Here is a 12,031-nt window from a genome sequence, read left to right as displayed (position 1 = left end):
TCGTCACGTGGAGGTCCGACCCTCAGTAATGTGTAATTAACAAAAAACGGTGACCAAATACTGTGTTCCACTATTGACCTTTTTTTTTATTTTAATGATTAAACATATTACACACCTCGAATTCCATGTTTGGTATGACAAATATTGGCCGAAATCTATATTTAATATAGGTAAATAGGTAGACAAAATAGTTAAGTATCATTAACAGCTATTGACGACGAACTTAGTTTTCAATAAAAAAAGCTTTAAATAATAACATTTTCTTCTACAAACTATCAATCCGTGTTAACTAAAAGTTAACTGAAATTTGTATGGAGTTGGAACAGTGCCAAATTTGAGTTAACTTTTACGCTATCGAGAACGTTAAAAAACTCGCACTAAGCGCACAGTAAAAAAACAAAAGAGAAAACATAATGGAAAAAGTGAATTTAAATCTCGAAGTAGAGAGGATTATGGTCGATTTTATATCATTGGATGTACAAAGAAAATAGGTCGATTTTGCCGATGGTCGGGCCTGATGCGAGCCCACGTAAGTGCCATTGTGATTCGAGCCATCAAGGATTCCGGCTTGCGACAACCGCTATTTCAATATACGCTGTAAGAGATCTGAGTATACGAACGTATGCAGCCAGTTTTGGTTTTAAAAATTTAAATACAAAAAACCGGTTTTGTTTATACATAATTTTTTTCCTACCTTGAGAGGCTATTTCAGCTTCTCCTTGACGTGTAGTTGAGCTCGGGGCTCAAACCGGGAGTGTTGCTAACACTGCCCTAGCAAAAGCAGTGCTTCGCAGAATATACCACCGGATCGAAATCGCGACCCACTGAGAAGATCAGGCTAGAAACTCAGTGGGCTGTGTCTATGGGTTAATTTACTCGTCGAGCCCTTCGTCGTAACCGACGGGTTCGGCTAGGACGGTGACCGGTGCTTGTGGTACCTAAAAGCACCGATAATGGATCGGGAGGATCTGTAATGACATGTTTAGAGCTTTATACATCTCTTCCATTTAGCCCACAACAGAATTTATTTATAAGAACTTCCAACTTTATAAGAACTAATTCGAACAAAACATTATTATATTGAGAAGTTTTTGCGATATGGGACATTTTTTGGCTAAACGCTGTTTTTATAATTAAGGGTATTGAAGCGTAAAGTTTTTATATTGAATATTAAAGCCTTGTACATCTTCAGACACGCACCTTCTTCGTTTTAGTCATGTATGCGAGTTTTGAAATGACGTGATATCTAAGTAAATAAGTAAAAGAAATAAATGCGTAGAAAATATGTTTGAACTTATTCCTTCTCGGCGAGTTCACATCCAAACGTTAGCGAAGCAAAAAATGAAAAACATTAATTTACATTGTCTGTAGTAAATACTGAATTATCATTCGGAATCTCGCGATTCTGTTTGTGAATGTTTCAAAAGAACGTCGAACATAAACATTGTCCGTTCGCTCGTAATGCGTCACGGCAAGACATTTCGCAAATATTTGCGAGTCGGCCTCAGCGCTGGCCTTATTGCTCGGGTATCTTGCAGCCTTTTGTATTCACGAAGACTGTAAATACTCGGGTTTTTTTTTGTTCGGTACATAAATTAACTGCGGTAGGCAGGGCGTAACTATACTGAGGCCTTAGAACTGATATCTCGAGGTGGGTGGCGCATTTACGTCGTAGATGTCTATGGGCTCCAGTAACCACTTAACACCAGGTGGACTGTGAGCTCGTCCACTCATCTAAGCAATAAAAAAAATTAGGACGTGCAGTAATTGGGTAGGTCGATCGCATGTTCCAATGTGGGCATCAAGGTTACGATGTCCCTTCAGTACTCCCTACACCAGTTGCGGGGGCGTTAATGATGAGAATCTTTGTGGGGATGAGAAATAATAATGTTAATTTTAAATGCCCAGCGAAGCGGACGGGTACAGCTAGTTCCTTATAATAATTATCCAATTTAATTTAGTAACAATATACCCGAACATGGCAGATGTCATCTCCTTCAATATCAATGCATGTCACCATTATCGACAGCGCCATTTATATGATTACATAGGAGCTATAGAGCGCTGTACAAATAAAGAAATATAATTTCTTTACATGTATTTGAAGTATTAGACATTATGTAATAGTTTGTTTTCTCTGTTGGTCCGTTTCAAAATCATGAAAACCTAAAGAGCATGTAACAAAATTCGTAGTAAATAACTTTAATTCTAAAGTAAGTAAGTTTGAAACTATACATTGTGGAATAGTGTTGATTTTTAATAAATTCAAATATCCACAGTCCATCGACCAGTTCGTTAATTTTATTATTCTTGTATAAATTTGAAGACGGTTTGTCGCAAGTCAAAATCGAATTCCCGGCGGTTTTCGCTTCGACAAGTTCTGTTGTTTTGTCGGAGCAAAAATATTCGGTTATTATTCGTGATCCCTTATTTAGAATTGAATGTTATTACTGTTCAAGATAAGGTCGTCAAGATTACCTAATTATCATTCTTTTTTTAGAAGGACGTTCAAGCTAACTCCCAAACTTATCTGGTCACGTGGAGCAATAGACATCATAGCCCACTAAGTTTCTCGCCGGAACTTCTCAGTGGGTCGCGTTTTCGATCCGTTGGTAGATTCTGCGAAGCAGGGCCAGTTTTAGCCACACTCCCGGTTAGAGCCCCGTGAGCTCACCTACATGTTAGGGCGAAGGTGAAATAGCCTCTCAAGGCTATCAGCATAGGCAGGAAAAAAAAGACATCATATCGAGGGGTGAAAGGTGGTTTAAGCGACATTTCGCTTAATACGCGACATTTATATTTGTAATTAAAGGTCCATTTTACTTGATACTAGTCTCAACAATTCGATGTTTTAATTGAACTTCAATTATGTTTGATATATTTTCCAAATTTTAAAGCTTTCCTGTAAAATAAATAAAAATATCGCTTAAAACAAATACCTATATACTGGTGGTAGGACCTCTTGTGAGTCCGCGCGGGTAGGTACTACCGCCCTGCCTATTTCTGCCGTGAAGCAGTAATGCGTTTCGGTCTGAAGGGTAGGGCAGCCGTTGTAACTATACTGAGATCTTTAGAACTTACATCTCAAGGTGGGTGGCGCATTTGCGTTGTAGATGTCTATGGGCTCCAGTAACCACTTAACACCAGGTGGACTGTGAGCTCGTCCGTCCATGTAAGCAATAAATAAAAAAACCCTTTCACCTCTCGACATTATCTTCATCGACCTTTTTCAATTGTATCGTATACTAGCTGCCCCATCCTTCAAACCGGAACATATGACTGCTTCGCTGCAGAAATAGGCAGAATCGTGGTCCCTAACCGAGCGAGCTTAGAGCGTCTCATTTCATATGAACGAACATTAAATTAACTAGGTTACTGGTTAAAATCTCACGTAATATCTGATATTCTCGATTTCAACGCGCCACATCGCCCGCTGAAGAATTTGTCTTGGATAATACTCCTTGAAATAGCTAATTAGTTTTAGTACGAAACACCTCGTAAAATTTTCACATAAAATTTTCGAATCATCAAAAGGATTATTCTGTGAGTTTTGAAGTTGTTTCCGGTTGAATACATTATTTTTTATTGGCATACAGACGATTAGTACTGGCAGTTCACTTGGAGATAAAGTGGAAGTGGTGGAGGACATCTTCAGTGCGTGTGGTTGCTGATAAGATTGAGGACGCTGAATACCGAAAAAATAAAAATACAAACACATATTATTCACAATAAAATATATCTAGACCAGAGGCGGGCAAATATTTTGATAGTCGGGCCGCCAAATTGCAGATGAAAATTTGACCTCGGGCCAAACAGTTTTCTGATTTTGTATTGTGCGACTATTATACATACTGTAATTGTTCAATTATCATAATTATATTTTCGTATAGGAGGTGCTGAAAGAGAAAAATTTGGCTCCCACCGGCCCTGATAATATGTATCAGTATTGCTTAATATTTTATCTAAAAAAAATTATGCACCAATTTATGTTAGACAAAAACGAATATTTGTGTTTTTAATAATAATATATACAATGCTTCACGGACCAGACAAAATTCTACCGCCATTAGCCCAGGCCTGATCTAGACTATAATAGGACATAGGAGTGAAATCTAAAATTTCTCAACCTAATTTAGTTTATGATGTTTTTAAAGAAACACAGTGATTTCCGACTTAAATAATGAATCAAGCTTTTCTGATGCCATCGAGACTGACCTAATACCTCACGGCGTACCATTACATCAGGTCTACTAGGTCAGCCGTGAGCGACCTGTTCTCCCACCAAAACCTTCCTATTCGATAGCATCATTGTTTACTAATGAACTCCATTTGTACGTGCGGTATTTAACTTAATTAGTGCGTGGACTGACTTTCGGTTTGATCATTCAGCTACTCGTAGTTCAATTTACGGCTTAATACCCAAGGGAAAGCCGGCACTTTAATTAATCTGAGCCGGGAGACGTATAAGCCTATATGGAAACAACCCTCTCGTATGCTCTGTATTACTGAACTTGATTGTTCCGTTTTTGGTATATGAGCCCGTACGGATTGGCATACAGTGAGCGAATTTTATTTTTAATGTTACTTGGCTTTTTTTTTATTGCTTAGATTGGTGGACGAGCTCACAGCCAGCCTGGTGTCAAGTGGTTACTGGAGCCTATAGCAATCTAGAACGTAAATGCGCCACCCGCCTTGAGATATAATTTCTAAGATCTCAGTATAGTTACAACGGCTACCTTGCCCTTCAAACCGAAACGCTTCACGGCAGAAATATGCGGGGTGGTAGTAAGTACCTACCCGCTCGGACTCACAAGAGGTCCTACCACCAGTAATTACGCAAATTAACATTTGCGGGTTTGATTGCTATTACACGATGTTATTGCTTCACCGTGGAAGTCAATCGAGAACATTTATTGAGTACGTATCGGACCTATCTTGGAAGCGGTTAACGGTCTTACGTTGTGGCGTCTAATCGTTATATTAACCATTTTTACAAAATGTGAATCACTTAGAGCAGGGCTTACCTGAGTTCCGGGTACTGGGGCTTATGGACAGAGAGAAACCAAAATGTAATATATATTTGTATTATAGTGGAAGGGAGAGTTAGTTGCTATATAGGCGCTGGGTGAAATTCGTCGAAAGCAAGGTCGGACGGCGTACTAGTCGTTTTCCTAGAAGCGGATCGTTCGTATGCGGGCGGTTCCTATTTTGTTTTCATTGTTATATGGGCCTTGGATTTGATGTTGGGAAAGGTTGTAGAATTTGTGGTAAAAAAAATGTTTTTTTTATTTAAGTCCGCACAATTAGTAAAGCCCTTGTAAAGATGAGAAGAGAATCAGATAAACATGACGGTTTAGATGTCCATCGCGATTGACATGTAATTGACGAAATTTGCGCAAAAGTATCATTTATTTCATCATCAAAAAACGAATTATAACTTAGTGACAATGATAGTCTCTAACCTGGATTTACGCATAGATATGATCATGGTAAATGACATGAACCCGATAATACCGGGTATATTTTAGCTATAAAAAATACGACACTATATTCACTGGTGCGCGATAAATCGACTTGTAGTTTACGATGCAGAGCGCGATAGAAACAACGACTCTTTATCTTGGGAAAACGCAAAATTTCCATTTAACGAAGGCAAAACTGCCGGGCACGTCTAATAATTAATAAACGAAACAATTAAGAGCGGAAATAGCGTATTCTTAAATAGAAATTTCTCGAAATAAATGAATGAGTCGCGTGTTTGTGTCACATTTCTTTTGTTCTCAATTTCATGAAATTTGTATTGTTGAAACACAGTACTGGTTCCGCGTTGTGTTTTTAGTCTAATGGGAAGCGATCATAGTTTGTAGACATGGAATCACTAGGGACCACGCCCAAGACATGTCATATGTTTGGCACCATAATAAAATCTTACTATGAAACTTATTTTTAGAAATCGCGCTTAAAGATTTTATTATAGCTATTATTATTGAATCGTTTATTCAAGATTTCACGGGTTCAAAACTTGACGCGCCTTTATTTGATTTTGTTTACAAGTCCTAACGTTTGCTTTCTAGTTCACAAATAATCTAATTTTAAAGACGACGAATGTCGATATTTTTGGAAAAATCAAAAAACTCATTGCTACGGGCAAAAGTATTGGCTTGTAATGGCACAAACCGTATGGCGAAAAGTTGTGTCAATTTCTACACCGTATTTGAGGATAATAAATATCTTATAGTGCACTGTCGAAATTTTAACCGATTATCATTCAAGCCGACTGGACTGCCAGTGGTTTGGCCGCTTGTTTTAGACGCGGAAGCCCGAGTCCGTGACTCGAATTCCATCAGGAATAACTTTGGTTATAAATAGGTCCGGCTTTGGACGCTGCACTAATAGAATTAATAGCGGTTACAGCAGGAAGTCTTAATGATTCAATTTGACTTAACCGCGCCTAAACTGTTCCCGTCGAGACCTGTTTGACATAACGGTCTGTTTAGATACGTTTAAATCTTATTAACCCATTCGGATCTCGCATGATTATTTTATAATGATTAAAACTCCTCATAAAATAGTTACTTGATTTTCCTGCACCGATTTTTTCATTTCATGCTAGGTGGACCCGGCAGACTTCGTAGTGCCTCAATCGATAAATAAAAGACCTAAGCTTTTGTATAAAATAAATTTAAAACAAACAAAAGGAATCCGTCAGACGGGGGACACATCAAATGAAAAACAAAATTGTTATTTTTATTTAATTCCGAGCATTTTCATATTTATCTTACCTTTTAAACCTTCTCTGGACTTCCACAAATAATTCAAGACCAAAATTAACCAAATCGGTCCAGCCGTTCTCGAGTTTTAGCGAGACTAACGAACAGCAATTCATTTTTATATATAGAGATTAATGTTTTTTGCCTCCTCTGGTTAATGTACTAATGGATTGATATTCTTTTTCAGGTCGTAACCTGCAGCATAATAGGGAGCCATACGCCGAGGCGGAAAAACGGGTGCGACACGCACTCGTGGTACGTATCCACTATACTAAAATTTTATAACGCATCTAAAAATAGTTTGCAAGTATCATAAAAATAGGTCCAAAATTGGTGGGATCAACATATATAGCCATTGTTTTTTTTTATTGCTAAGATTGGTTGACGAAGCTCACCTGGTGTTATGTGGTAACCGGAACTCATAGACATCTACAACGTAAAGTAAATGCCGCTACCCGCCTTGAGATATTAGTTCTAAGGTCTCAGTATAATTACATGATAGTGGGCACACTAAAGACAAGGTTTTTGATAATACACGTTACATCTAAAACCACCAATCAACTTATCTCTGTTATTGTAATCCTAAAATCACTCCGAAAGTTATTAACAAAATACGTTTTGAATTATTCATGGAATTGAAATACCAGTGAACTATTTTTACTCTGACGTAGCTGTCAAGACATTATTTGATTTCTGTTAAATAAATGTACTTGAAATAGCTCTGTAACAATACGGTATTTGGTAGTTTTTATTTTATTTTGTTTGGTAACAAATCATCGTCCGCAAAGAAATGATTTTTAGTTTCAAAACTTAAACAATGTAATCATCTAATAAATAAATAAACGTCACAGCCCTAGAGCATGTAAAATGTCCTAAGTCGGCAATAAAATTATTTATCTTTCAAAGTTTTAAATGGTCCTCGAAAGGTTGGGGAGTTTAATCGAGCCATGGTTGCTCATGACGCGCCATTGGTTTCATATCGTTCTTTAGCTGTCGATTGTCAGTTCTATGTAGGTGTGACTCGAATACCAATCCAATTCGGAGATATCGATTTTTTGCGATTCGTATTGCTCTGTCGTCGCTGTCATCTTATCCTGTTTTGCCTAATCGAATTTTGTATTATGAGATTTTTTATGCCTGTTTAATCTAATCATAAAATGTTCTACTAAAAATTTCCTTCCTTTCTTTCCGATTAGAATTTCCTTCTTTCTTCCGTTAAAGGTTGTATTAAAACTAGTATAAACTCGGTGAATATTTCTAGAACTTAATCGTAACATATCGCGTTGCCCACACGATGACGTGTAGTCATGTGTCAAGTAACCTAATTACATGCACATCACGTCGACAGTAAAGCCGGCACGAGCCCCCACAAATCGAATTAAACTGTATCCATTCGATAAATGCAAGCCGTTTGGATTTCAGATAGAACGTTCTAGCTTGTGCGGTAATGCAAATGGTGTGGTTTAAGTAGAGACTCGCGTTCAGTTCGGGCACGTCTTTTTTTTATTGCTTAGATGGGTGAACGAGCTCACAGCCCACCTGGTGTTAAGTGGTTACTGGAGCCCATAGACATCTACAACGTAGACGCGCCACCCACCTAGAGATACAAGTTCTAAAGTCTCAGTATAGTTACAACGGCTGCCCCACCCTTCGAACCGAAACGCATTACTGCTTCACGGCAGAAATAGGCAGAGCGGTGGTACCTACCCGTGCGGACTCACAAGTAGTCCTACCACCAGTAAAAAGTACCACCAGTAAAAAACAGTGTGACGGTAGTTCTGTAACAGATTTAAACGTCGAAAGAAAATCACCATGGTTGCTAAGGAATGTGGATCTCCTTGATGACCAGGAGCTTGACTCAGTCAGTAAGTATTTACAGTTGGCATCATTGCGCCACTTTGAGAAGGCGGCCCGACCTAAAAACCCTCTTGTCGTGGCCGCCGGTAATTACATAACCGATCCTGTGGACCGAATGGTAAACAGTCGACGTCGCCCTAAACACGTCATTACGGATCCTCCCAATCCACTAACGGCGCTTTTAGGTACCACAAGCACCGGTCACTGTCCTCGCCGAACCCGTCGCTTGCGACGAAGGGCTCGACGAGTAAATTAACCCATAGACACAGCTCACTCAGTTTCTCGTCGGATCTTCTCAGTGGATCGCGTTTCCGATCCGGTAGTAAATTCTGCGAAGCGCTACTCTTGCTAGGGCCAGTGTTAGCAATACTCCTGGTTTAAGCCCCGTGAGCTCATCTACTCGCCCAGTTACGCTGACATAGCCTCTCAGGCTATCAGCTTAGGTAGGAAAAAAGAAGAAAGAAAACTATATTAAACTGTGTAGCGACAGCTTAAACTGTGTAGCGACAGCTATATCATAGAAGATATTTGAAGGGATGTCTGAATCGCGCTAACGACATTTTCATGATAAGTTCGCGTATATACAAATTCCGAACAATAAATAATATTTGGAGCGACGTTCTTTCGAGAAACTTCACCCGCTCATTAGATCTTCCCTTTGTCGTTTCCTCCAAAACTGCTTATATTGAAGGAATCTAATGCAGTAATGATACCAGATTTCAGTTTCATACAATGATATATTTTAAGCACTAATAACTTTTGGCATAGAAAGTGTTATCCATTTTTACCTCCTACTACCTACAGAAATAACTAATGATAAAAAAGAGAATAATAGTATAATCATTTAACGCAACAATATTCAAAATCTCGAAACTTACCCTTTTCAAGACATTCTCGTTATCGTTAAGGTTAAAAATTACATGAAATAAAATATAGTGACTTTCTTGTAATGCCTTTCAAAAGAAAATCAATTTACCTAATGAAATTCTTCCGTGCCTTTAAAAATTCAATCTATGAATAACTAAAAGGGAACATGTAACTACCGTTCGCATTTTGGTCCGTGTAGTGGGCAGACTCGAATGATTTTTAGACATGTAGCCGATTTTATTTATTTTATTTGGGAACCAATACCTTTTTTTGTTTCGTCTTTCACAACATTTCTGATATTTATGATTTGATAATTCCAAATTGAATATATTAAATATTAATTATCTTAATTCAAATGTGCGACCGGAAATGTATAAAATCTATATATTATTATATAAAAATGAATTGCTGTTCATTAACTCGAGAACGGCTGGACCGATTTGGCTAATTTTGGTCTTGAATTATTTGTCGAAGTCCAGAGAAGGTTTAAAAGGTAGATAAATATGAAAATGCTCGGAATTAAATAAAAATAACAATTTTGTTTTTCCTTTGACGTGTCCCCCGTCGGACGGATTCCTTTTGTTTGTTTTAAGTTTATTTTATACAAAAGTTTAGGTATTTTATTTATCGATTGAGGCACTACGTTGTCTGCCGGGCCAGCTAGTAGAATCTTAAAATAACTCCCTATAAATTGTTAGTGGGTCTATCGTACTATGAATGTTTCGGAATTGTTTTTGATAGGGCTTATTATTTGACTACGAAAGTTGTTGTCAATACCCTGCGAGACTCAATTAAAAAATGTTGTAGAATCCATCGAAACGAACACATAAATATTAGGAAATATATATGATTACTTTACGAGGCTACAAAACGATAATAATATAGGTACGTAGTCTCCACGCTGCTGGCTAAGATATCAAGTTATCAGCTTAATTACGGCGCACTATACTCAGTTGAGAGGGAGGACACACACGGCTTCCGTAAACGTATTTCAATTAATGTCACTACACAAGGGGTCGCGGGTTCGAATCCCGTCAAGGGAAGATATTTGTATGATAAAATTAAATATAAATGTATTTCCCAGGGCTATGGATGTATATTAATTATATGTATGTGTATAATAAAAATCTTACATTTATTTCCGTTGTCTGGTACCTGTAACACAAGTTCTTTACGAACTTAGCACGGGACCAGTTAACGTGGCGTGATTGTTAGTAAATATTTATTTATTATTATTTATTAAAAAAAAAAAAAAAAAATTGAATTGAGTTTCCATACAGCACCGCAGATTCTGGAAGCGTTCTCGCTTACAATCACCTAAGCCCGACAAGCTCGGTTATCGGAACAGAAGCCGAGCTGAGTGGATATTGTGCTTACCCGAAGTCGCTCTACGTGAATACGTGCCAGTTTCAAACGAAACTTCGATACAATGAAGCTCGGTGAATGTTAGTCGCAACTGGAATATGGTAACGTGATGGAATTTACACAAACTTTGTTGTGGCTTGATCGTTTTTATTTAGTCTACTTTCGAGGTTGGTTTTTTTTTATTGCTTAGATGTGTGGACGAGCTCACAGCCCACCTGGTGTTAAGTGATTACTGGAGCCCATAGACACGTAAATGCACCACACACCTTGAGATATAGTTCTAAGGTCTCAGTATAGTCGCAACGGCTGCCCCACCCTTCAAACCGAAACGCATTACTGCTTCACAGCAGAAATAGGCGGGGCGGCGGTACCTACCCGTGCGGACTCACAAGAGGTCCTACCACCAGTAAATAATTAAAATGTACAGTTTCTCCGCACTGATGTGTGTCTCGTGTGATCATTACTTAAATAATCATTGACAGTTTGGACTATGATATTAAAACGGCATGTTCACTTGTTAGTGGAGGCTAATTGAAATTTTAAAATTCCAATCCTTCGCTTTTGTAGCCACGTGAATCTTTCGATTCCATCATCTCGTTTTTACTATCGCACCGCCCGCTACCGGAGTAGAGTTCATCCATACTACCTGGAGCCACTGCGTTCACCCACAGTGCGCTTCCAGAGATCTTTTTTGCCACGTACCATCCGGCTTTGGAATGAGCTACCCTCCACGGTGTTTGCTCCCCTTGTGGAGAATACTCAACGGTAGCCAGTGGCTTGGCTCTGCCCCTGGAATTGCTGAAGTCCATGGGCGACGGTAACCACTCGCCATCCGGTTGGCCGTATGCTCGTCTGCCTACAATGGGCAATAAAAAAAAAACGTGCAAATGGATCACCATTTCCGGCACAGAAGAAACGCCTCGACAACTTCGGAACAGAGCTCTAGAACGTTTCTTTTTACTCGTTTAAGTACAAAGGCGGGGAATGCGAAGGAACTAAAGACGTACGCGGTAGGTACTTGAAGCAGGCCTTCTGCGTAATGCGTCACGGTACAACGATTTTTCTTGGAAGTTCGTTGAACCCAATTTTTGTTAAATCCACTTCGAACGTTCCTCTGGCGGTTCGATAGTTTTGAAACTGGTTCTAGAAATTGCTAATTTACTAGTGACATT

The 12,031-nt window shown here is 38.7% G+C and overlaps 1 protein-coding gene across 22 annotated transcripts in view; it reads left to right on the top strand.

Moving 5' to 3' along the window:
* Positions 1–12,031, top strand: part of LOC101744319 (plasma membrane calcium-transporting ATPase 2) — a 194,151-nt gene that overhangs the window by 94,277 nt on the left and 87,843 nt on the right. For all 22 annotated transcript variants that reach the window (XM_062676659.1, XM_038020804.2, XM_062676658.1 and 19 more), the window contains one exon: positions 6,958–7,025. The gene's annotated coding sequence lies outside the window, so the exon portion shown is untranslated. The remainder of the gene's footprint in view (positions 1–6,957; positions 7,026–12,031) is intronic.

Source organism: Bombyx mori, chromosome 27 (genome assembly GCF_030269925.1).
Source record: "Bombyx mori chromosome 27, ASM3026992v2".
NCBI classification, from domain to species: domain Eukaryota; kingdom Metazoa; phylum Arthropoda; class Insecta; order Lepidoptera; family Bombycidae; genus Bombyx; species Bombyx mori.
This window is presented reverse-complemented; position numbering and strand designations above follow the sequence as displayed.